General features: G+C 38.2%; 1 protein-coding gene across 4 annotated transcripts in view; it reads left to right on the forward strand.

The window, feature by feature from the left end:
- The window catches only part of LOC6035520 (doublesex- and mab-3-related transcription factor 1), a 253,077-nt gene extending 241,057 nt beyond the window's left edge, over positions 1-12,020 (forward strand). For all 4 annotated transcript variants that reach the window (XM_038249267.1, XM_038249266.1, XM_038249268.1 and 1 more), the window contains one exon: positions 9,753-12,020. The gene's annotated coding sequence lies outside the window, so the exon portion shown is untranslated. The remainder of the gene's footprint in view (positions 1-9,752) is intronic.
- Positions 12,021-25,953: the final 13,933 nt, after the last annotated feature.

A 25,953-nucleotide genomic window follows, 5' to 3' on the forward strand; every position in this document is an offset into this window, starting at 1 on the left:
GATTTTGTTTGCTTTAAAAATCTCTTCCAGTAGTCAACAATTTCAGTTTCTCATGGCTTGCATAGACATTTTTCTTGGCGAAACGAAGCATTGAAGGGTGTTTGACATTAGTTTGTTTTTGTTTGATGGACTTTGCCATGACTCTCTCCCATAGCTGGGAATCAAGAAAAAAATATTTTCAATCGAATCTTCATTTTGCATCGTTCTGTAAACTGATGATTCTCTTCCTCGACGGTCCCTTGGATATTAACAACCAGAGAGTCTACTGTATTATCGATTTTCAAACAAACCCGATTTAATATCACCAGAGGTGAAATGGAGCTTTTCTTACAAAATTATGTAAATCCGACAAATATATTGGTGCAATTATTTTTTCAGAAGCATAATGATACCACCCAGTGAAAATTTTACCTAAAGCTTCGAATCTTTTTAGGCTAAACCTCGAATGTCATTTTTTTAGGATTTCAGAGGCAGATTATGGGTCGCAAGATAATTATAATATTTAAGATGTTTTTTTCAATTCAATTCGGTTTTATTGGTAAATAATCAAGATACAATGAGTTATTTTGAAGTGCATTACAGAGTTTTGGAGTTCCTTTCAGCTGTTTGTTGCATCATAATCCATTTTGGAACAATTGTTTCTTTAACTAAGGCACTAGCAAGAGTAAGAAAAAATTTAAAAAAAACTTACAGAAATTGCAAATTAAAGGGGATAGAGGAAGAGAAAGCTTATATCTAGATCACAGGTTATTTATCCTTTGTAGATGTGTTTGATCATCAGTCCCCCAAGGGCCAGGAATTGTTCCGCCTTGTTCCGGCAGCTCCTAAACCGCGTCATCATCTCCCCCGCGAGAGCAAAGAATTCCGGCAGGGTGAAGAGATCTTCCCCGGTGACTTCTTGCTGGGCCGTACTGCCACTACCGTCAGCGACCACGCTGGCAAACGAACGCCCCCAACCAGGAGGGGACGCTGAATTTTCCGCTGGAACCGTAAGCTGTCCAACTGCAGGAACGGCCACGCTCGTACTTCGCTGAGGAGGGTGGGACGCTGCTGCTTTCTTCTTCCTCTTTTCCTGCTCCTCGAGGTAGGCCTTGCGCGCGACGCATCCGCGGTAATTGCCGGTATGGTTGCCGTCACAGTTCGCGCACTTTACGCGCGGCTTGGTTTGTTCTGCCTTGTCCCCCAAGTCCGCCTTTCGTGGCAGTGCGCACGCCTCCGAGAGGTGTGACTCACCGCACTTCACGCAGCGGGGCCGGAGGTTGCAGTTCCACGAGCCGTGGCCGAATTTCTGGCAACGGTGGCATTGCGCTACGCCCGTCGGGTTCTTGGTGTAAAACCGCCAGTTTACCCAAAAACCGTCCAACGTCTTAGTCCCCCGCAGGTCTTGGATCTTGACGGTGCCGCGGTCGAAGTACAACAGGTACAGTGTGTGTGTACCTGTTACCGTTGTCTTGCGCGAGAGCACTTTTATCTCCCGCGGTTTTATTCCGGCGTCCGAAAGGTGCTTCTTCAAGTCGTAAACTGGACGGTCTTGGTAACCCTGTAAGACGACCTTAAAAGGGGGCTTCTCGGGGTTGAATGTGTAGAAGTTGAAGTTGCTACGCTTCAATTCGTCAAACACCAGGTCGAAATTCTTTTTATTCAGTGTGATCACTTGCACTGCCGACTTACCGATTTTCAGACAATATCCGAGGCCTTCCAGCAACTCGTCAACATCGTCCGCCAACGTGTCCAAAACAAAAATTGGTGGTGGTCTTCGTTCCGTCGGTGATTTGTTCAGTTTAGTCGTCGACACTTTCTTCCGTGCACGACCATCGTCGTCGTCGTTGTCGGTCACCATCGGTGTTGTTGTTTTCTTCGTCGTCGCTCAGCATCTGAAACTCGTTCCTGATGGGGATGTTAGCGAATGTTGAAGTGCCACTGGCGGTGGCACCGGAAGTACCTGAGCGGGTCCTCACTGGTGATCTCGGAACATATCCGGGATGTAGTAACTTTTTGTCGATTCCATCTGCGCTCACGCTCCCCTGCGCGATGGCGGCCGACACGGCGTTGGTTTGTTTACCTTTTTGCACACGGCCGGTAGACGAACTTCGCGGGTTTTGCGAGGCCGCACTCGAACTGCCACGGCCACGGCCGGCCTTTGGCATGCTGGAGCAGCAAACTCGCGGATATTCACAATCAATTACGGCGAAAAATTCGAAAAATCGATGGAGCACTTGACTGCTGCTTGCTCTCGTGCGTACACGGAGGGGGATAATTATAATCAATTAAGAAAAACATATTGGATTGACATTATTAGAAAAAATAAAGGGTACTCAGTCTTTAATGTTAGTCTATGATTAACTTAAAGAAAATATGTATCGGTATTGCACTTTGTCGATCTATTATGAGAAGCCAGAAAGAACACTTTCACGCGCAGCATAAAAAACGCAAGCGTAAATGTGATGGCGTTTATGCTTCGACTTGACGACTTGTCGATCTTTCGAGCGAGAACGAACCGGGACTTCGGAATTTGATGTTCAGTATATGATTCTGAATAAACCAAAAATTTAATGGGAAAAATAGGGTAAAAACAAGACGAAAAACACTAATATGGCTATATCTCTGGAAATAAATTTTGGAAAAGCTTCAAATTTTAGGCCAAAGCCGTTTATGGCGCATGTTTTTGAATGCCTTTTTGTTTGAACCTGAATTCTTTTAATTTAATAGTGTTATCTGTAAAATAGTCCAAAAATACCTCTAAAAATGTCTTTGACCCCATTTACTGGTCCAAAAATGTGAATCGAAAAATAAAATGTTCGTCTCCAACCCCACGGCTACAGATATGAAATATAAAAATTGTGGGTTTTACGAGCAGTTTTCTAATGATGGAAGACACCAATTTTGAAGAGCGGATACAGACATCGCACAAGTATTTCAGAAAAAGAGCTCTCAAAAATCAGACTTTGAGTTCCGGGTTGCGGGCCGAAATTCAATCGAAAGAGCGCATCAAAACCTTCAAATTAGAAGTAGGGGTTTTTTCTGGGACGTTCCCCGCGGTGCACGATTTTTTTAAGATTCCTAAGAAAAGCGTTTTTCCAAAAGCAAACCTTAAACCTTTTTTTGTAAGAAAGGCAATAAAAAAATGTACGTTAACAGACGTTGTGATGCCATTTTGAGACTTTAATATCTCGAAGAAGCGCAGGTAAAATTTTAAGCGCCATGATGCATCCAAAGGGGGAGATCACTACGAATGCTAAATTAATCTCAGTCAGATGTATTTTCTTATTAAATCGAGATATCTTGATTTGACTAAAAATCTTGAAATGTCTTATTTTCAAGAGAAAAGTGTCCAGTAGCCTGTCCCATTTTGAGGTCATGTCGAGGAATTTCAGGTGCTCACTTCTTAATAGATAGATTATGATGTTAGGAACAATGTTTTCTTGGGCAAGAAATAATAATAATAATAAAATACTTTCTCGCACCCCCTAGTCGATTTACTGAAAAAAGTCACTTTTTTGAACAAATTTTCTAAAATCACTTGGAATCAATACAAAAACTGTTTCGATCAGGTGTGTATTATCTTCAAACGATAGGTTGTTGTCCATAGATTAAGATGCACTATCAATATTGGACCAAAATTTAAGTTTTTGGACTCTCCCAGGCGGATTTGTGTCGAAAAAATCGCATTTTTTAGAAACTTTTTTCAGAATTGTTCATTTTATTTAGGGTAGCCTATTTTTCCCAGTGAAACCAATGCATGCAGCTTGTAGGAAATTTCATGGCGAACATTTTTCCCTCTGATAAAATCCAATTTCGACACTCCAGAGCCGAGATATTTGAGTTTTAGTGAGGAAAAAAGTGCCAATTTTCGAAATTTCTCAGAATTCAGAAGCAAGGCCTACTAATTACACGATGTAGCAAGCATATGTCTCAAAGGTCAGGGTATGCTTTTTGCCTTCCTCACCTCACTGAGGCAAGGCTATAAAATCACTCAAAAAATGAACTTCTTAAATACACCTCCTAGACATACCTTCACGTATACCTATCGACTCAGAATCAAATTCTGAACAAATGTCTGTGGGGATGTGTGTAGACATGATTTTTTTCCACACGATTATCTCAGAACTGGCTGAACCGATTTTGGCCGGATCCGCCTTATTCTGTTCGTTTTGGGGTCCCCTAAGTCCCTATTAAATTTTATTCTGTTTAGTAAAGTTTTTAAAAAGTTATGCCAAGAAAAACATTTTTGTAGACACAAAAAAGGGTGATTTTTTGCATAACCTCAAAAGGCCGGGTCTTTTTGTTTACGTGTGAGAGTCGCGCCAGATGCGAAACGCCTGGTTGCCACATTGCTTCAAATGAGAGTCTGCATGTTTTCTGGAAAAGTCTGTATCAGGCATATATTTTTTTCATAAACTTATTTTCATTATTACTTTGTTAATGTGAGGAAGGCACTACCCACCTAAGGGTGGATTAAGAAACGTTTTAATAGTAATTTTGGCCGCTGAATCCGAATCTGAAATCAAATTTCGTGTCAACAGTGATGTTTTGGAGCTACACCCTTTTGGAATGTTATTTGCATGTTTAAGAGGCAGTTTTTGTAAATATTGCTCGGTTTGTTCTCGCATCGAGGTGCTCCGATTTGGATGAAACTTTCAGCGTTTGTTTGTCTATACATGAGATGAACTCATGCCAAATATGAGCCCTCTACGACAAAGGGAAGTGGGGTAAAACGGGCATTGAAGTTTGAATTTTCCGAGGATTTCGAATATGACAAAAGTGAGACTAAAAAGTGCCGCTATGGATGCCTACAGGACAATAACTAACGTTGTAAAATGTTTGTTAAAGAAAAATAAAAAAAACTATAAGAAAAACTGCGATTGGCCAAAAACTTATTACCGTAGGCTTATAGTCCATGAAATTCACTAACTTTTGAACTAAAAGAGTATGGGTGTTGCTGGCTGTTGCAAAAAGATATTGAGGTTTAAAAAAACACTTTTAACAGTAATTTGACCTTTCGAATGCATCTAACAGAGTTGAAGTTTTACTAAAATGCGAGCAATTTTAAGATTTTTTTATGTTTTTTGGACCTCAAACTTCAATGCCCGTTTTACCCCACTTCCCTTTGTCGTAGAGGGCTCATATTTGGCATGAGTTCATCTCATGTATAGACAAACAAACGCTGAAAGTTTCATCCAAATCGGAGCACCTCGATACGACCTCTAGAACAAACCGAGCAATATTTACAAACTGCCTCTTAAACACGCAAATAACATTCCAAAAGGGTGTAGCTCCAAAACATCACTGTTGACACGAAATTTGATTTCAGATTCGGATTCAGCGGCCAAAATTACTATTAAAAAGCATACCCTGACCTTTGAGACATATGCTTGCTACATCGTGTAATTAGTAGGCCTTGCTTCTGAATTCTGAGAAATTTCGAAAATTGGCACTTTTCTCCTCACTAAAACTCAAATATCTCGGCTCTGGAGTGTCGAAATTGGATTTTATCAGAGGGAAAAATGTTCGCCATGAAATTTCCTACAAGCTGCATGCATTGGTTTCACTGGGAAAAATAGGCTACCCTAAATAAAATGAACAATTCTGAAAAAAGTTTCTAAAAAATGCGATTTTTTCGACACAAATCCGCCTGGGAGAGTCCAAAAACTTAAATTTTGGTCCAATATTGATAGAGCCCCTTAATCTATGGACAACAACCTATCGTTTGAAGATAATACACACCTGATCAAAACAGTTTTTGTATTGATTCCAAGTGATTTTAGAAAATTTGTTCAAAAAAGTGACTTTTTTCAGTAAATCGACTAGGGGGTGCGAGAAAGTATTTTATTATTTTTTCTTGTCTAAGAAAACATTGTTCCTAACATCATAATCTATCTATTAAGAAGTGAGCACCTGAAATTCCTCGACATGACCTCAAAATGGGACAGGCTAGTGTCCAGCTATAAGTAATTTCGTTTGATGGGTCTAAATCTGCCCTCAGCATTAAGATAAAGTATCAAAATATCAGGTAGCAGGTGTGGCTGAATAGTTACGCTGCCCGCTTTGTAAGTGGGTGATCATAGGTTCGATTCCCATCTGCTCCAACCTACCATCGAATGGGGAAATAAAACGTCGGTCCCGGCCTTAGTTGTTGTTAAGCCGTTGAGTCATTCTAGGGGATTTGTCTCCCTGCTCTAAAGACAAACAACACACCAAACCAAACCTGCTCCGGTGGCATCGCTGGCGGCGGTTGTATCCGCAATCCAAAGATCGTCAGTCCAAACCCTGGGGTGGAAGGTTTTTTGGAGTAGAAAGAGTTTTGGGTGCTATCCCCATTCAAGCCTTTGCACTCCTAGGTTCGTGGATGGGAAGTGGATGGTTTGTAAAATATTGATTTTCGGTCATATTTTGGGTTTCTATGTGTTTATATGATTATTTTACAAAGAAACACTAAAATTTAATATGACCGAAACAGTCGATATCTTGACACTTTGACTCAATTCTGAGGGCAGATTTAGACTCAGTGGGAAAAGTTACACGGATATACATATAGCTGGACAATATCTCAAATTCGTAAGGGTGGTCAATCACACTTTTCCTTTGTAATTAGACATTTTTAAACTGATTTATCTCGAGTTTTTTCTCTACCTTCACTCTGAATTGCATTTCAGGGCACCCAATTGTGAGCTTGATTGATCGCGACAGAACCTGGCGCTATGCCTTTGAAGTTTAAATGGGATTTACCCCGGTAAATCGGTGCGTTTTGGTTTTCACCAGTTTTGAGTCCAAAAACGATTTTTGCGTTTTTAAAAAACTTCATGAGCGCACTTTGTCAAAGAGTGCGAAAAGATACGTGATAAGTATTAATATACATATACGTATTAAGAATGTTACAGAATTTCTAACATCGCCGCTGAAATTATCAACATTCTCTTCACTCTCTTCTGGCAGCGCTTGGTGCTCCTGCAGAAAAGATTGAGGTAGGCGTCGTTACGCTCATGCAACTTTTTATTATTGTTTATGAAAAAACGGGAAAAAATTCTGTCCCATCAAAAATAAAAGGTGTATTCGGTGTAGTAAGGTAGTTCCGTCGTCTGCCATTTTCTAAGACAGGATTTACGTGCTAAATTTTCATTTGATTAAGCATTATTGTTACCAATTAACATACGAATAGTAACAGCATTTTTAACGACCCCTCGCTATAAACAGCATTACTCACAACAGTGACAACTGCTCTTCAAGAGTTGTTCAGAAAATTGCATGTATCTGGCCGGGACTGTTTGAAGGAAAATCTCGTTACCAGCACAAATACGGCTGTAATTTCCCGTTTTACTGGCGGGCCGCGGTGGACCCAGTCGTCAACGAGTGTCGGAATCTTAAAAGGCAGCACCTTATCGATTTCATGCGAAATGTGTGCAACGACGTCGTCAACTTTGGACCTTCGATAGTTTCTGCACACACACACGCGAGATGCGCGCAAAACCATCCGCAGCTAAATGCGACTTTATGACGGTCGTTAAATGGGTCGTAAATTCGCAAAACATATCTCTTACCACCGCGGCAAATTTGTGGCGACCCAGAGACGAAAACGAGGCTAGAGTTCTCCTTTTTTTCTGTTACGCTTTTTCCCCGCCGGCACTTAAATTGTAATCCGTGAAAAACTAACCAACAGACATCTGAGGATCTGAGCGTAGCTAATTTGGTCGAGATATACTTTGTAGGATAACCAGCATAGAAAAAAACTGTGCCTTTGAAAACATGTGTTGTTTTGCGAAAGGGTCAGCCAAACAGTCGGATACTCATTAAAAATGAATTACAAACAGCCGAGGGGACGGGGCAAATTTATGCACAACGCGCATCACACAGTGACTGATTGGGATGTGGTCCTACCATAGTGAAGTTGTACAATTTCTGGCCCATAGTTGAATTGTGCCAAATTCGGTTCAAACATTGGGCACAGTCGGCTGTAGTGACTTTGACTAGTTTATCGTAGTCGATCTTGCTGGAAGTGCTGAAACGAATTAATAAGTAGCTTTTAAAGTGGAAGTGAGCAAGCAAGTTTTCTTTTTTCAAAAGTTTTGCATCCCTGCCGTAGAACTTAGTTGAAAAGCAACTTTTAATAAAAAAAATGAAACTTTCAAATATGTCCATTGAAAGTATAAATCCCACCCACATTCACTGTGCATTACATTGACTGCACGCACACAAGTAGGAGTTGTGTGTGTATGCGGTTCTGTTTCTAAACTCTATTCGAGCACACTGCACAAATGCAATGCATATTTTGTGTATAAATTTTGAATAATCGAAAAGGACTTTTTTGCACACGTCCTCGGCACCTTTTTTGGTTACCTCGAGGGTGGGAAGAGGGTCAGGAGAGAGAGAGAGAGTAAGAGCAGTTCGTCACAGCAAAGCCCTGCGTTCTGCTAAATTTTCATATCACGGTGATTGATTCGTGATTAAAAATAAATATAAATAGAAAATGAATAATTTCTGTGCGTATTAGATGTAGATGGGAGAAAGAGAGAGTCATCGAAAATAGTGCGACAGCAGTGAGTTAGTGCTAGTTTGGTGGACGTGTGTGTGTTTATGTCGTTGCAAATGCAAAACATACTTGCATATTAATAAATAACAATAATTTGAATTTGAATCATTCATGGGCCAGCCGACGGAAAACACTCACTCCACAAGGTGAAAAAAGTGGGTTTTGAAGTATTGGGATCTTGTTCAATTGTTTGACTTCAAAGATTAAAAAATCGTTTGTGAAATGAGGTATAAAATAGAAAAAATCTTTTTTTTAGGCAACGAAGAACTTGGTTACATACATTTTCGTATTTGCAAAATTACGGTAACATAGACCAGCACAAATTTTGCGTAGGCTTAACTCGAGGGAAAGCATGACGTGTGGGGTCTCGAGAAATACAAACACTTTGAATTTTCCAAAAATGCACACTTCGAAAAAACGTGTAATTTTCTGTTTATTAGATGCACATAACTGGAGCGTCAACTATGATGCAAAATTATATCTGATTTGAAAATCACACGACCTTGAATACGAACCGATTTGTTCCTGTAAAATTACATTTCATTTATTTGTTGGGAGGGACGCTACTCTATTGGATTCGTAAATTCTTCTTAGAATGAAGAACAATGACATTTAGGAAAAAAAAAGATTATTTAAATCATTTTCTTCACAGTTTTTGAACTATTATACTTCGTCACAATCTCTGCTGGATGCAGTTACTATTCGGCCGGTTCTTGTTCATTTGATGACATCTTCCGACAACCCATCGCGTTGGTCACAGGAGGAGACGTGTATAAGTTCAACCGGCTTCTAAGGCGGAACATCAACCTGCCAGAAGAACTTTTCCAACGGTTCAAACCTGAACCGAGCATGATTTTAATTTTTGTATTTTTTAATCCGGCTGAAACTTTTTTGGTGCCTTTGGTATGCCCAAAGAAGCCATTTTGCATCATTAGTTTGTCCATATAATTTTCCATACAAATCTGGCAGCTGTCCATACAAAAATGATGTGTGAAAATTCAAAAATCTGTATCTTTTGAAGGAGTTTTTCGGGGTTCGACATTTCTAAAAAAGTGCCCACGTGGTTTATGGATGATCCCTAACCTATCACAGTTTTGGAGTTCTTTTAACAGTAATTTATGTTGATGTAATAGAATTTCTCACAATGGGTTTTAGTGAAAGAAGATATTAATTTTATTAGAATGGCACAAATTAATTAAAATTCTTTTCTTTCTTATCATCATTACAGATGCCGCTAGGTCATCCAAATCCAGCATCAATTTTATGGTTTTGCTGCTTCCGGTAAACCTCTCGAGTCCACGAGACTTTTTTCAAAAATGCAAATCACCAAAATCAGTGAAGCTGCAAACACTCAATTATGAACTATGTACAAAAGTTACACTTAAACTGTAAAAAAATATTAACACACACGCGCACATCCGAACTTTGGTTTGGGTTGCTTTCTGCATGTGATATTGTTTCGAATTTCGAATCCACCGGACCAGCACACACGCTTATGAATGGCAAAGGAGTGAGCAGCAGCACCCGCAAGAGTGTTAATTAAATTTTGTACAATGATTGGCACTAGGATATGTTGTGTTGGCATTAGATTGAACTGTGATATTGCGCGCTGTCCACGGAAGAAATGAGATAAGCCTAAGAGTGATTTTTTGTTTTGCTTGGTGAAGTTGGTCCAACAACGCTGGTTCAAAACCCGTACAAATTAAGAAAGAAAGAACACAACATCAGTCACTGTGATCGTTGCTGGTAGATTGACGAGAAGACCCACTGAAAAGATAGTAAAGAAAGGTGTTAATTTATTGCGTTACGTACCTAACATGGTTTTCATCATCCTATTATGTTTTAATCTTCAAACTATACTATATAACCTACTAGTTTGTTTTATAAAGTTTCATTGGAAGATAGACTACCTTTTAATTTGTTTTGTTCTTCTTGGTTTTATTTAAGTTTTCATATCACCGGTGTTCACATGTTAAAAACATTGAAAGTCTTTTGATTCAGTTTTCGGAGGCTGGCAGTGGTCGCTTTCTTTTAACAATCAATTTGTAATTTAATGTACAGTCATAAAACACAGAAGAAACTACGGTAGCATGTAATCTAGGATCAACGTTAACAATAGGTAAATTGTAATTTTTTTTCAAATATGACCAGAATAAACTGTTGTTCTGTAATTAGAAAGATGACAGTAGATGAAACGTTTTAAGATAAACTCCCTGTTTTGAGCTCGCTTGAAAACGAACGAAAAATGTCTCCCATGGATGATGTTTTTAGCAATTGAAATGTGATATTCATGTTGTAACTTTTTGTTGTTCTTGAACCTGCTGACATTTGGCTTTCAAAAAGACCTCAAAATTATTCCAGAAAGTTCCACTCACTACCGAGTAGCAAAATTACGAGTTTAACTCATCGTGCAAATCGTGATATTTGATCTCCTCGTTTTGGTTTTGAACAAATTAGGGTTTTCTTTTGCCAAAAATACATATTTAATCAAATGTTTTCATTCTAAAACACGAGTAAAAAGAAGCAACTCACTGTAACACCCTCCCCCACGCAACGTTCACGAACAAATGCAATTACAAATCCACGTAAAGATTTTGTAATACCGGCAGCTGGAATGAAGGCAGGCATTTTTTTTCGTAATTTCACAATTGCTCAGGAATTGAACACCAAAACATCAAAACTTTCATGGCTGTAATTAATTAAAATGAGGGTAGTAAATTAAATTTATACAAATCTTCAATTGAATTTCGTCAACGTTGTGATATCTGACTCATGTTCAACCAAGTAGAATTTGGATTGCGATAAGGTGACAAATTTATTCAATTAATTTTCGTTATGTGATAGCCAAGCTGATAATGTTCTGATATCCCTTCAATCTCTCTGACGGTGTCACAGTCATTGCGTGTCTGTAAAACTGTAAATAAAAGCTCCGGTTTGCTCCGTCACTTCTTCACCCCTACCCCATCATCCTAGCTACGTTTTGTCTTAAAACTAATGGTAATGATCAAAAATTCGCAACACCACCAAATCTCGATGGTTTTGTGAAAAAAAAAATAGATTTATTGTAAAATTAAACGAATAATGGTGCAAATCACAAATACAGGAAAGAAGCCGAGTAAACTCACACACGGAGAAAACAGAAGTGAAATAAACCAAGTTTATAATTGATCACAAATTCACAGAAAATAGTTTTCTTTCATTTCAAGCATATTTACGTACAAGTGTCGCTAAGATATTTAAAACCCAGAACGAACGTCCTGAGTTCCTAGACAAGTCTCTTTTTTCTAGTTGGTAGGATTTTAATTTCTTGTCTTTAAATCGCTAAGGAACCTAAGAACGATAACATGAAAACAAAAAGGCGGAATAACAGAGACGAAGATGTTTCCGGTGGGAAATATGCAGAAGATTGCAAACAAAAGTGATTGTTTAGTGATGTAAAACAGCCCAAAAGTGTAAATTCAGATTGAGGGGTCAGAAATAAATTATTGAAATCGAGGATAATACTTTTTCTTCTGCGTTTCGAAAGTTCCCAGTTAAACCCTATCTGATGAACCAACATGTTTGTTATCTTTGGCATGAAAGAGTAAGTAATTTAATTTGTTCGATCGTGATGATAAACACAGGATTTCCTGTCCATATGATTTTTTTTTTAATTTAGTGATTTATTTCTTTTCATAGCCTTTCTTTTACTTTTTGTAGCTGCTGGTACCCCAAGATTTTTTTCTCGCTGATATATATTTTTAAAATATTTTGATGGTCATGCAGGTTTTCAGTTTGAACACTTTATAAACAAACACATGATTTAGTAATGCAACATTTTTATGGGGGTTTCTTTCCCAAAATATCCCTTTATTTGCCTACGCCGTGTTAAGGTTGTCACAAAAATGGTCATTTTGTCAATTTACGCAAAAAAAAACATTTTTTTTTAAATTTGTGTACAAAAAACTATAGGTCATCGCGACTCAAGTTTTTAAAAGCAGTTTTAAGGAAAATTCCAAAAATTAAACAAGTTCAGTATGTTGCAAACGATAAATATAAAGAAAGCAAGCAATCTGTCGAGTTCAAAAATTGATTTCATTTGAATAGAAGTCTACTATAAACATTCGTCCCACAGAAAAACAAACCAATAATCGAGTTTTAGCAAACATTCTGTCGAGTTCCGAAATTAGTTTAAGTTATATTGGATTGGTTCACAAAAATTTGCAGATGTTTATTATTCAAGATATGTTTAATGATAAAAATATTTTTTTTGAAACATAAAAATTATGACAAGTTTTAACGAAATTCATGAAAATTATTATATAGCATTAATTACAAAACAAAAAAGTGCGCATCATGTGAAAGGGAATTAAATTTAGAAATTTTGGAAATTGGGCATATCTCTGCTTAAATTGAACCAAAACTGATACTTTTTTATGAAACTTGTTCAAAAAACTTTTCTCTACAATGTGATTGATTCTAAAGTGTTTTTAAATGTGAATGGTGTCATATGGCAGAGAATTGAAAAAATAATTTTCGGAACCTATTGGGTAATAAACAGCGTATTTATTAAATAATCCATGTTTTGCATTGTTTAATGCACAAATTCGTATCCGGACAACGTGTTGCTGTATTTTCATGACAAATTGTACAAAGAAAAGATTTATTTTCGGTCGTATCGGGGTTTTCAGTTTGGATTTTGGAGTAATTTCAAAGAATGCTAGAAATCTGGTAAATTTGGTTCGATTTTTTTTGGCTTAGGTCAAATATTGGTATGATTAGTTAGAGTCCCCAAGGCATATTCATAAGAGTGATATCAACATGAATGCACCGAATTTCTGTGACTTTTTTTAACAAATATCCCATAAAATCGAAAAATAATCTTCAAAGAAAACTTGCTTTTGACCCCCCGACGAAATATTCCGGTATACCCCTCAAAATGTCGGGTAAGAGCTCTACTTTCACGGTGCCAAATATCAGACATACAGAATTTTTTATCATTATTTTGTTGTAAAAAGACACACCGTGATTAAATTCAACTAAATTTCTGAGCCATACGGGACCATCCATAAACCACGTGGACACTTTAGGGGGTAAGCGATTGTCCACGCTCCATACAAAAAGATTTTTTTGTATGGGCAATTGTCCACGAAGGGGGTTTGAGATTCCCAAAAAAGTGTCCACGTGGTTTATGGATAGTCCCTACACAAAATGGTCAACTATAGTATTCTCCGCCAACACACAGCAGTTGCCCCGACTAAGGGGTAACTTTTGTCCCTGATCACGAATCCAAGGTCCGTTTTTTAATATCTCGTGACGGATGGGCGGAACGACCCCTTTCATTTTTGAACATGCGAAAAAAGAGGTGTTTTTCAATAATTCGCAGCTTGAAACGGTGATGAGATAGAAATTTGGTGTCAATGGGACTAACTAAGATAACTAAAACGGGAAAAATCGCCTTTTTTATTAAAACTGGAACAACTTTAAAATTTTAACGATGACCTATACATGTTTAAGTACCAGTACCAGTTGCGCCCAAACAAAAAAATACTGGTGTAATTATTTCGGCCAAAGAACCCCCAGAAAAAAATTGAGCCCAATCGCAGAAGTTTTTTTTTTTTGAATCATGCTGTTTTCGTGAGGAATTTCTGATTGAAAGACGCTAGTTTCGAGCCTCATCGGGGATTTTTTTTTCGATTTAGGCTCTTTTAAAATGGAATTGCTGTATATTTTTATGATAACTCTTAAAATTGGCTCTCTTAATCATTTTGTGATACTCTTTGCTTAAATTGATGCTTTGCATTATTTCATTCTGATGTAAAGCATTGCTAAACTGTGAAACTGTGAAAATGAATTCAACAAATCCAAAAAAATACAATATTTTAAAGCAACATTTTTGAGCAAAATACAAAGGTACTACTGGGTCACTAAGGATTAAAAAAAATAAAACGGAAAAAACGACAAATAGTAGAAACTAATTTTAATGTAAATCAAAACACCACCAAATCGTGAGTTCTTTTAATAAGAGATTCCACGTCAACCCAGCAGGATTCAGATCAAAAGTGCTCCATGGGAATTTATTGGTCAACATAAATAAAATCGTAGTTTTTGTTTAATGAAATAGAGTGGTCCAAAAAATATGTTAGTTAACGATATTTGCAAGAACCACAGAACTTATCTTCAGATCAGTTGAACCAATGATTTTTAGAAAAAAAAAACGATTTTCGATACATATGCCGTACTAAAATTATCATGCTCCACCATCGAAATGCCTAATACCTAATTTTCGCTGTAAGCTTTTTGGTCCCGGGACATACTAGCAAACAAAAAGTGGTACCAAAGTGGTGGATATAATTGATGTAGCATAAAGTTGCACAAGAAAAAAAAGGTATTCAAGTAATAAACTCCAAATCGACAAAAATGCATATGGGACATTTATACGAACATGGGCAGTTTACTGTTGTTTAATGTTTAAAATTTTCCCAATCGAAGCATTAAGTACTATAAAAACAAATAGCTTCCTGCTAATAACTGTTTCTATTATCATTCAAACTGATGCTGACCAATCACACTAGGTAAACGCGAAAACATAAAATCGCTCCACTCACTGGAAAAACTCTAAACAAAACCCATCTTCGTACCAAAATTACACATGTCTTCTGTTTGGCTCATAAACGTGAAACAAGTTCCAAACTCCAAACCAACCTAGAACGTTGAAAGACAGGTCCAATCGGGCCAGCAGATATCACGTATCTCAAATTTTCGATGCGGCAAACGATGCGACAACTTATCGAGATCTAATAAAACGTAACGAGTTTTTCTTCTTCCGGCGTGGTTCACTTGAGCAAAACCCTTCCGAATGCTGGCGATGTGGCCGCTCCTTCCTCCGACAGTCGCGCGTCAATTTCGGAAGATGAACATGTAAGGAAATGTGTACTCATTTTCCACCTTTTGTGCAGCAGTGCCAGTGCTCAAGTGTTTCATTGTTCCGCTTTTCTCCGGGCGGCAAGCACCACCACCCTGGAAAGAGGAAAAACTTTTCCCCGTGCAAAAGTTTCGATTCCAAATTAGTGCTTTGCTGGATGTTTGCAACAACGGCAGTCCTGCTCCCGAGCAGTGTCGGTTCAAAGTTTCGATAAAGATACTATACTTATTGCTGAGCGTAGATATTTTAAAACGTTCACCATGCACTGTCCCCAAACGGAGAGCTCATCGGCGGGAAAAGTTTTGTACCAAAGTTTCCCATGATTATGGCTTCGCACAGCGAGTAAAGCGACGTCCCGAGCGATTGTACACCGAGCTCTTTCGCCACCTGAATGAAACGATGGGATGCAGTATGCAGTTTTGCCGGGAAGAACGACGACGTGTCGGGACTGAATGAAAGGGCGGCGATGTAGTGGTTAGCAGCTAATCAGTAGGGGTTTTCTTTTATTTTCATCGGAAAAATAGCACACATGGGAGGGATGAGACATGATTTTAACCATACTCACAACAGATGTCGTTAAAAAGAAAGCAATTAAATCTAAAGCTTTATGAGTATACGAGAAAAACAGGGCGAAAGAACATTGGAACTTTGGAGGTTCTCAGTGGAATCGTGTTTCTTGGTGTGCTTGGGACAAACTCAATAATCATTAAAAGGAAGGAAACCAGCAGGAAGTGAATGAGATGCCAAAACGAGGATAAAACAGTTAAGTGGGTGTAATGGTCTGTATCTTTATAAAAATGCGGTTAAAATTGTTGTACATTTGTACAAACATTAGTACATTTTATACCAGCAATCGTTTTTTTTTTTAATTAAGGCTATAGCTAGGTGCGTTAATCTCCGCCAACTCACACAGCAGTTGCCTGACCTCTCTTCGATTTGCGTGAAACTTTGTCCTAAGGGGTAACTTTTGTCCCTGATCACGAATCCGAGGTCCGTTTTTTGATATCTCGTGACGGAGGGGAGGTACCTTTCCATTTTGAACATGCGAAATAAGAGGGGGTTTTGAATAATTTGCAGCCTGAAACGGTGATGAGATAGAAATTTGGTGTCAAAAGGACTTTTATGTAAATTTTTACGCCCGATTTGATGACGTTCTCAAAATTCTGAAAAAATGTTTTTTTCATCGAAAAAAAAACATTCAAAATGTTATTAAAAATTTTGCCATTTTCTGTTTCTCAAATGTATTTTTTTTGGAACATGTCATTTTAAGGGAAATTTAATATACTTTTCGAATCAACATTAACCTACACTGAAAAAAACCAATTCTCGAAATCGTGAATTAAATTCACGAATGCGAGAACCACGAAGGAATATATTCACGTTTATGGTGCAAATGCACCATACTCATGAATAAATTCCTTCGTTTTTCTCACATTCGTGAACTCAATTCACGATTACGAGAATTGATTTTTTTTCTGTGTAGAAGGTCATTTTTTCATTAAGAACATTTTTTTCATTTTAAAATTTCGTGTTTTTTTTATAACTTTTCAGGGTTGTGAATACAAAGAGACGAGTTGTTCCTTTTAATTCCGCTATATATTTTAATATCTTGACAGATACGTATTTCGTCTACTACTTGCAGACTTCATCAGTGTTCTGTTCTCGACTGAAGGTTCATCGCTGGTGTATCCATATTTGTAGTTACTGTAGGTACTACCTCCTCGTTCTTCTTTTGTGCCTGTATAGGTAACAGCTTAAACAGCCACGTTGAGCCGTTACCTGAATCCTTGTTGAGTAAACGTTTGTTGCCTGCCTTGAAGATTTCCAAACTTTCAGCGACAGCCAGCTTCGATGGGTTAGTGATGTGTCTTAAGATGACCGCGTCGCTAGCTGTGATGTTATGTTTTTCCTCGATGATGTGTTCGGTTACTGCTGACTTGAAATGGGGACAAATCCTTTCCGTTTTTCCTCCATGGCAATTTTGACATATGTGTGTATATGCTCATCCAACCTGGTTTGCAGCAATCTCTTAGTTTGTCCAATGTAGCTCATATCACAGTGGCCGCAGGATACCTCGTAGATGCCGGGTTTGCCTAAAGTCGGTATGGGGTCTTTCGTTGAACCTAAGATGGATTCCAACTGGCTGTTTCTACTGCTGAACACTAAATCGATGCCAAATTTAGCCAGTTTTTGTCGTAATGGGCGTGTTATCCTGTAGTCGAATTCTACTGCTGCTCTTCGTAGTGGCTCTGCTGATGGCGTAAGGGTTGTGAGTGAAGTTCTGTGCAGTTTTCTTTCCTTCTTATCGATGATTGCTTGGATAGTTGTTCTGCTGTAACCGTTGATCCTAAGAGAACCAGGTTGCCCATCTTCGTTTTCTTTCGAGATCTACAGGAAGCCAACAAACACCAGAAGAACAATCCCAGCCACGTCAAACCATTCATTCCAACATAAGATGGCAGCATATCATTATTTTATACATAGGATGACAACTTTACCCCTCAGCGAAGCAGGAAAACAGAAAGAATTGGAGTACATATTTGAAACAGCGGAAATCAACGGTTACAGCAGAACAACTATCCAAGCAATCATCGATAAGAAGGAAAGAAAACTGCACAGAACTTCACTCACAACCCTTACGCCATCAGCAGAGCCACTACGAAGAGCAGCAGTAGAATTCGACTACAGGATAACACGCCCATTACGACAAAAACTGGCTAAATTTGGCATCGATTTAGTGTTCAGCAGTAGAAACAGCCAGTTGGAATCCATCTTAGGTTCAACGAAAGACCCCATACCGACTTTAGGCAAACCCGGCATCTACGAGGTATCCTGCGGCCACTGTGATATGAGCTACATTGGACAAACTAAGAGATTGCTGCAAACCAGGTTGGATGAGCATATACACACATATGTCAAAATTGCCATGGAGGAAAAACGGAAAGGATTTGTCCCCATTTCAAGTCAGCAGTAACCGAACACATCATCGAGGAAAAACATAACATCACAGCTAGCGACGCGGTCATCTTAAGACACATCACTAACCCATCGAAGCTGGCTGTCGCTGAAAGTTTGGAAATCTTCAAGGCAGGCAACAAACGTTTACTCAACAAGGATTCAGGTAACGGCTCAACGTGGCTGTTTAAGCTGTTACCTATACAGGCACAAAAGAAGAACGAGGAGGTAGTACCTACAGTAACTACAAATATGGATACACCAGCGATGAACCTTCAGTCGAGAACAGAACACTGATGAAGTCTGCAAGTAGTAGACGAAATACGTATCTGTCAAGATATTAAAATATATAGCGGAATTAAAAGGAACAACTCGTCTCTTTGTATTCACAGTAATGCATTCTGCTAAAACGCTCAACCAAACCACAAATTTTCAGGGTTATTTTGAGGAGTGTAACAATGTTCTACAAAGTTGTAGAGCAGACAATTACAAAAATGTTGATCTATAAACATAAGCGGCTTGCCTCTAACCATCATGAGTTATCGTGCATTTTTCAAAAACCTCATAAGCTCATCGTCTGTGTTCTAGGGAACAACTTTGCCGAAGAGTGCGAAAAGATTCGTCCACTATTTTAAATGCTGTTGCTTAAATTCTGTAACATTTATTTAAATAATGGACGAATATTTTCACACTCTTGGGCAAAGTTGTTTCCTGGAACACGGACTATGAGCTCATGAAGTTTTTGAAAAATGCAAAACTTGTTAAGAGGTTCAAAACTGCCAATCTAATCTAATCTAATGTAATCAGACCCTAGCGCAGCAAATCTTTCGAAGGGATCCTGGAGAGTGCCTTAGGTTGGATGACGCCTAGCACTCTTCTTGTCATTTATTAACATTTGTAGTGCGCCATTGCATCGGAATGCATTGAAACAACACAAGCGTTAAAGCGGCCAGGCCTACTGCGTAAAGCCGTATCGCAGAGATGACTCGTAGGTAATTGGGTTGAGTTTGAGCACTGAGTGTTCGAACAACAACACAATTCTGAATCGACAGGGGAGGAAGAAGCGTGGGGACACACCACCATACGCTCCGAGATTTTGGTTGTATTCGTTGGGAGCACCATGCTAAGAAGGTTTGGTACTCCGGGACCCTCTGGGATGGGACATTGTATTTCCACGAATGCCCTGCCCGAGCAGGGGTAAATAACACGGGAATACCAAATTTTGGTATTACTTGGGCAAATAACAGCGACCAAAATGTGCCCTTGGTTGCCCAGTAATAGATGGTAAAATACCATGAAATCATACCAAAATCTTGTATGTGTAAGGGCACAACAATACCAAACCATGTTATTCCAAGGGTAAAATAATACCTCAAAATAAAACCATTTCAATACCAAGTTGAAGTCTTCTGGATTTTTGAACATTGCTTGAATACCAAAACTTGGTATTGCCATGGTTTTATTTTTAGGTATTCCCGCGCCCTTGGAAAATCAAATTTTGGTATTTCTGTGGTCTTTCACATAGATGATTTTGGTATGATTTCATGGTATTTTACCATCTATTACTGGGCAACCAAGAGCACATTATGGTCACTGGTATTTGAACAAGTAATACCAAAATTTGGTATTTTCATACCATTTTTAGTGCAGCAGTTGCAGTTAGTGAAAAAACGAAAATTATTCATATGCAACAGCCAAATCTACTCACCTGATGATTCCATGTTGTTATTAGTGATATTCTTCACCACACCGAATGCATTAGTCATTGATGAACGGCCTGTGCTTGAAGTTCTTGAAGCTTCTGAAAAATAACAAGATTGAAAAATAAGTATTATTAGAATGAAACTGAATTGAAATTCACCAAAATTCATTAATCTGTCGATTGACTCGTTTTTCAAAGTATTTGGTTATCCCGACTTAGAGATATTTCAACGTTTTTGAAAAAAATATTAGTGGGTATATTACACTAATTTTTAAAATCATCTTTAACATTTTTGGGTTTCAAGTCATTTTAGCGCAAAATAATACCAAAATGTGCCATCCTGACTTAGAAAATTTTCCACAATTTCAAGTCATTTCTATAGGGGGTATATCAAAAATGTGTAAAATAAAGTTTGAAATTTCCGGTTTTGAATGAAAGCATTCGCTTTGAGACATCATTATAGCGCAAAATTTATTATTTTGTCAAAATTGGTCAAAATTTTCCCATAGTTTCAGAGGAATTTGATAAAACACTTTAATACCAAAATAATACCAAAATGTGCCATCCTGACTTAGAAAATTTTCCACAATTTCAAGTCATTTCTATAGGGGGTATATCAAAAATGTTTAAAATCAAGTTTGAAATTTCCGGTTTTGAATGAAAGCATTCGCCTTGAGACATCATTTTAGCGCAAAATTAATTATTTTGTCAAAATTGGTCAAAATTTTCCCATAGTTTCAGAGGAATTTGATAAAACACTTAAATACCAAAATAATACCAAAATGTGCCATCCTGACTTAGAAAATTTTCCACAATTTCAAGTCATTTCTATAGGGGGTATATCAAAAATGTTTAAAATCAAGTTTGAAATTTCCGGTTTTGAATGAAAGAATTCGCTTTGAGATATCATTTTAGCGCAAAATTAATTATTTTGTCAAAAATGGTCAAAATTTTCCCATAGTTGCATAGGAATTTGATAAAATACTGTAATACCAAAAGAATACCAAAATGTGGTATTCGATCATTGACAAATTCTGCAATTTTGCAATATCAAAACAATACCTTAAATTGGTATGATACCACATTTTGCTCTTGCATAATCCTTAAGACAAATTTTAAAGGGTCCAGGAATACCAAAATTTGGTATTGATACACCCAAAGGAAAAATATATCTCAAAATCTGCAACATTGGATTTGCTGCAGAAAATGTCATATTTTATAACATTTTTTGCAGCAAGCCCGTAGATCATTTTTGCCCGCGTGTAAACATTTCAGCGATCTGCAGTTCTCACCAACACATATAAAGCTGGCCCGTCCCTGAGCAACACTCCAAAGAGGAGCATATGTTGGTGCTCTTTCACTCACTTTTCATCAAGCGTCCATGGCGCGGTGGTAGCGTGTCGGATCAATAACCAAGAAGTTGGTGGTTCAATCCTCGTTCTGCTAAGTGTTTTTTTTTGAGAAATACAACCAAAAAGCCGTCGGTAATGTCGATAATTGTCGGTAACGGGCAAAAATGTCATACTCCTATATCGCAAAAAATGCATGAGGACAGATTTCATGCAGATTCTGATATACTTTCATGCCGCCATGCATCACAATCATGCGACTGCCAGTTGGGTGTACCAGAGAAAGGTATTATTACGCATTTCCCTTGTTATTTACCCATGCTCGGGTGGACACTATTTGCCGTGGTTATAGCGCCACAACTCGCTCTCTGTAACAGTACTCCTAATTCCAGTCCACGTTCACCAAGTCGACATGGCCTAGTGGTTAGCATTTTTGCTTACCAATCCAAAGTACGGTGGTTCGAACTCCGCCTCGAGCGGCTTTGATTTTTCGGTCATATTCATCATTTCAAATTTATGTGTTCTTAACTTTCTCGTTGGGAGCAGATGGGCATCGAACCCAGAACCATTCGCTTACAAAGCGAACACCGTAACCAGTCAGCCACGGCCGCTCCTTGAAGAGGTTCAAAACTGCCAAAAAGCAAAACACACAGATTTTTCGGATTAAATCCCATTAAAAATTCAAAGTCAAATCGCCAGGTCCTGTCGCATCCAATCAAGCTGGGACTCGGGCTCAGTACATCAAGGCACAGTGGTCCAGATCGCAAAATTAAGTGGAAAATGATTTTCCGAAAAATGGTGACGTTTCGGAGCTCTGGTGTCTTCAAAAGTGTTGTTGCAAATGCCCACTGAGAATTTTGGCTCGAGTCTCGAGTCGATCTGGCTTGAGATCGAGCCTAAATCAAGTCGAGGCTCGAGCCAAAAATCTTAGTGGGTGGAAAGAGGCAACTTTTGGTTTGGTTAAAAATTAGGGTGATTTTGAAAATCTAACTTTACAGGAATATTTTTGGGAATTTTGTTGTCTTCTAGAAAGTTGTTGGGCTTGCTAATCCAAGCAACTTTGTCGAAGACATCAAAATTTTATCTCTTAATCTACGCCTTCTATGACCAAATTTATAGAAAGTATCCGAGCAAACCTTCAAAAATCAGGGTTAAGCTTTAGAGAAAAAGTGATATTCGGAGCACTTTTAGAGCTCTAAAAAACAAACAATTTTATTTTTGAAATGCCAATTTGGAAGGTCCCTCAGAATTGAGCCAAAGTGTCGAAATATCGATTTTTTGGTCATATTTTGGGTTTACTTGTAAAATTATCATATAAACCCAAATTATGACCAAAACTTCGATTTTTCGACAGTTTAGCTCAATTCTGATTGCAAATTTAGGTTCAGCGGACAAAATTACATGGAAAAACATATATTAAAACAATTTTTGAATTTCGTTAGGGTGATCCCATCTGGTTTTCCCTTGAAAAATAAACTTTTTCAAATGAAGATATCTCGAGTTAAAAGAAAAACACCCCTGAGATTTTTTCAGCGTGTGAAGCGCTTAATCTCCTTTTTAAAATGCAACCTGGTGCTTATGAATTTAGCTTGCGTCTTTTCGAGATATTTAAGTTTTAAATTTGCATCTTTTTTACCTTAAAATGGCTGTAACTTTTGACCCTTAAGTCCAAATTGACGTGTCAAAAAATAAAAAAGTTTGGTTTTTAGAGCTCTAAAAGTATGAATATCCCTTTCTTCTAAAGCTTAACCCTGAAATGCCTAAGGTTTGCTCAGATGCTTTCTATAAATTTGGTCATAGACGGCGTAGATTACGAGATAAAATATTTATGTCTTGGACAAAGTTGCTTGGATTGGCAAGCTCAACAACTTTCTAGAAGAAAAAAAATCCCAAAAATAACGTCATGATTCGAATTCCCGGACGCTTCGAAACCCGGACACTTCATCTCGTTTTATCAATTATTTGGATATAAGTTTGCATTATTAATGTCAAAACTATGTTATTTGATGAATTCCAACATCAACTTTCATTTAAAGTTTGTTTGAACGATGTAATTAATGCCAAAACAATTAAATACCATAAAATTATAAGTTTACCAAACATGCGAAACATTTCACTTGAAATATTTCATAGGCGTTCGTAGCACCGGGAACGCAAAGCAAAAATTTATGGTTCCGATTTCCTTAAATTCTAGCAAATTTTTATATAAACTATCGATTTTTTAATGTTAACAGCTTATTTGAAACCTAAAGAATGCCATTCACTAACATTTGAGTCCAAATTTGTGCGATTCATAAGTAAAATCGATTGTCCGGAATTGAGCATGAGCATGAGCATGAGCATGGTTGACTGCCAATGAGCTACTACTCCGTTATTGACAGATCAGCTGAAGTTAAACAATGAATCAAGAATGATCAGTGGGAGCCAACCATTCGTTCACTGTTTAACCCCTGAAGACCCCGACTTTATTAGTCAATACCGGCACCCTCCCAAGAAGCCTGCAGTTCAACAAAAGGGAGGAATGTTAGTCCGATAGTTAAAGTTGCAGACTCATCAAGCACATAGTTTTTCGCTATATACTTGTTGATACCGCTTGAGACCGTTGAATCCACAGCATCTCCTTCAAGCATCACGTGATTATTTTTTTTTGGTTAGTAGGATAAGGTATTGGCTTTTCGATGCCTCCCGAGCTACGATGCTATGGGGAGGACTTTCATAACAAACCCGTCGGCGAGCCTTCCGAGCAACGATGCTATGGGAAGGTCTTTCTAATTAGCACACCAAAACACTCGCGCACAGGTATTTAAATACTGAATAAATGTAATTTTTCATCACGATTACCCAGACGACATTGATGATATAGGAAGGACTTTTTACAGTCATTTACAGTAATACTTAAACTTATTTTAATGCAACAATTCACACGACGTCGTGCCTCCCGATCAACGATGATGTAGGAAGGACTTGAGCAAGCCAATCAGGATGAAACACGAAATAAAATTCTTTTCTTTTCACACACAATGCCACATAATTGACCGCGCGTCACCACCCAACTAATTGAACTCAGTAAAATCGATTGTCCGGAATTCGAAGCAAAAGTGTCCGAATCAGCCTTTATCAGTGTCCGGGGTTCGAAGCACAACAAGTCATTTTAAATTCAAAATTCTGATGAAAAATTGTTAGAAAAGACATATTTTGCATGTATTTTCTTGAAACTGACTGTTTATACTACGTCCTGATGATATTTCTACATTTCCAACTTATTACATGATTTTTTGCCGGCTATAACAAAAATGGTATGATACTAAGTGTCCGGATTTCGAATCATGACGTTATTCCTGTAAAATTATATTTTCAAAATCACCCTAATCGTGAACCATCCCAATTTTCAACCAAACCAAAAGTTCCCCCTTTCTATTTGCAACAACTCTTATGAAGACACCAAAGCTCCAAAACATCACCATTTGTGTGTGTGTGTGTGTGTGTGTGTGTGTGTGTGTGCAACCAACCAAACGGGACCACGCGGTCGCTTCTTACAAATTGAGTTGTTTCCATGTATTTTTAGATCTACATTATATACATGCAAATAACTGGCATAGGCATTTGGAAGGTGTTAGCTCTGCCGAGCTTCGGTGACCCATTTCTACGCTGGCTAGCCGAGCGCGAGGTACTTCAGCTTTATCGACAAGCCCCGCCCTGAAGAACGTTTGGACCAATCGGATTCAAACGTTATTTAGAACTTCCGAACCCTTGTCAAATGGACAAGGACCCAGCGCGTATATAGTTGATGGTGGTAACAGTATTCCTAATTCCAGTCATAGCTCATCAAGTCGCGATGGCCTAGTGGTTAGCATTTTTGCTTACCAATCCAAAGGACGAGGGATCGAACCCCGACTCGAGCGACTTTGATTTTTCGTATATGTTCAGAGTTTCAAGATTTATATTTCCTATACTTTCTCGTTGGGAGCAGATGGGAATCGAACCCAGGACCATTCGCTTACAAAGCGAACACCGTAACCAGTCAGCCACGGCCGCTCCAGCTCCAAAACATCACCATTTTCGGAAAATTATTTTTCCACTTAATTTTGCGATCTGGACCACTGTGCAAGGGGATCATGCCCTGAAATGCCCGCAAAATTGACCCGTTTTGTTAAATCCTATTATACAACTTGTTATTGGACAAACCAACAGAAAAAATGAGTAAAATATTTTTAAACATTTAAATTCAAAAACATCTAAAAAAAGCCTGATTCTGGGATGGGACAATCCATAAACCACGTGGACACTTTTTCAGGAATCTGTTAACTCGTCCCCCCGCCCCCCCCCCCTCCTTCGTGGACAATTATCCATACAAATAAAACTTTTTTGAATGGATCGTGGACAATCGCCACCCCTCCCCCAAAAGTGTGCACGTGGCTTATGAATGGTCACGAAAAATTTATGCTCCACACAGAAAAAAATCAATTCCCGTAATCGTGAATTAAGTTCACGAATGTGAGATCCACGAAGGAATTCATGA

The sequence above is a fragment of the Culex quinquefasciatus genome, chromosome 1, assembly GCF_015732765.1.
Source record: "Culex quinquefasciatus strain JHB chromosome 1, VPISU_Cqui_1.0_pri_paternal, whole genome shotgun sequence".
Classification (NCBI taxonomy): domain Eukaryota; kingdom Metazoa; phylum Arthropoda; class Insecta; order Diptera; family Culicidae; genus Culex; species Culex quinquefasciatus.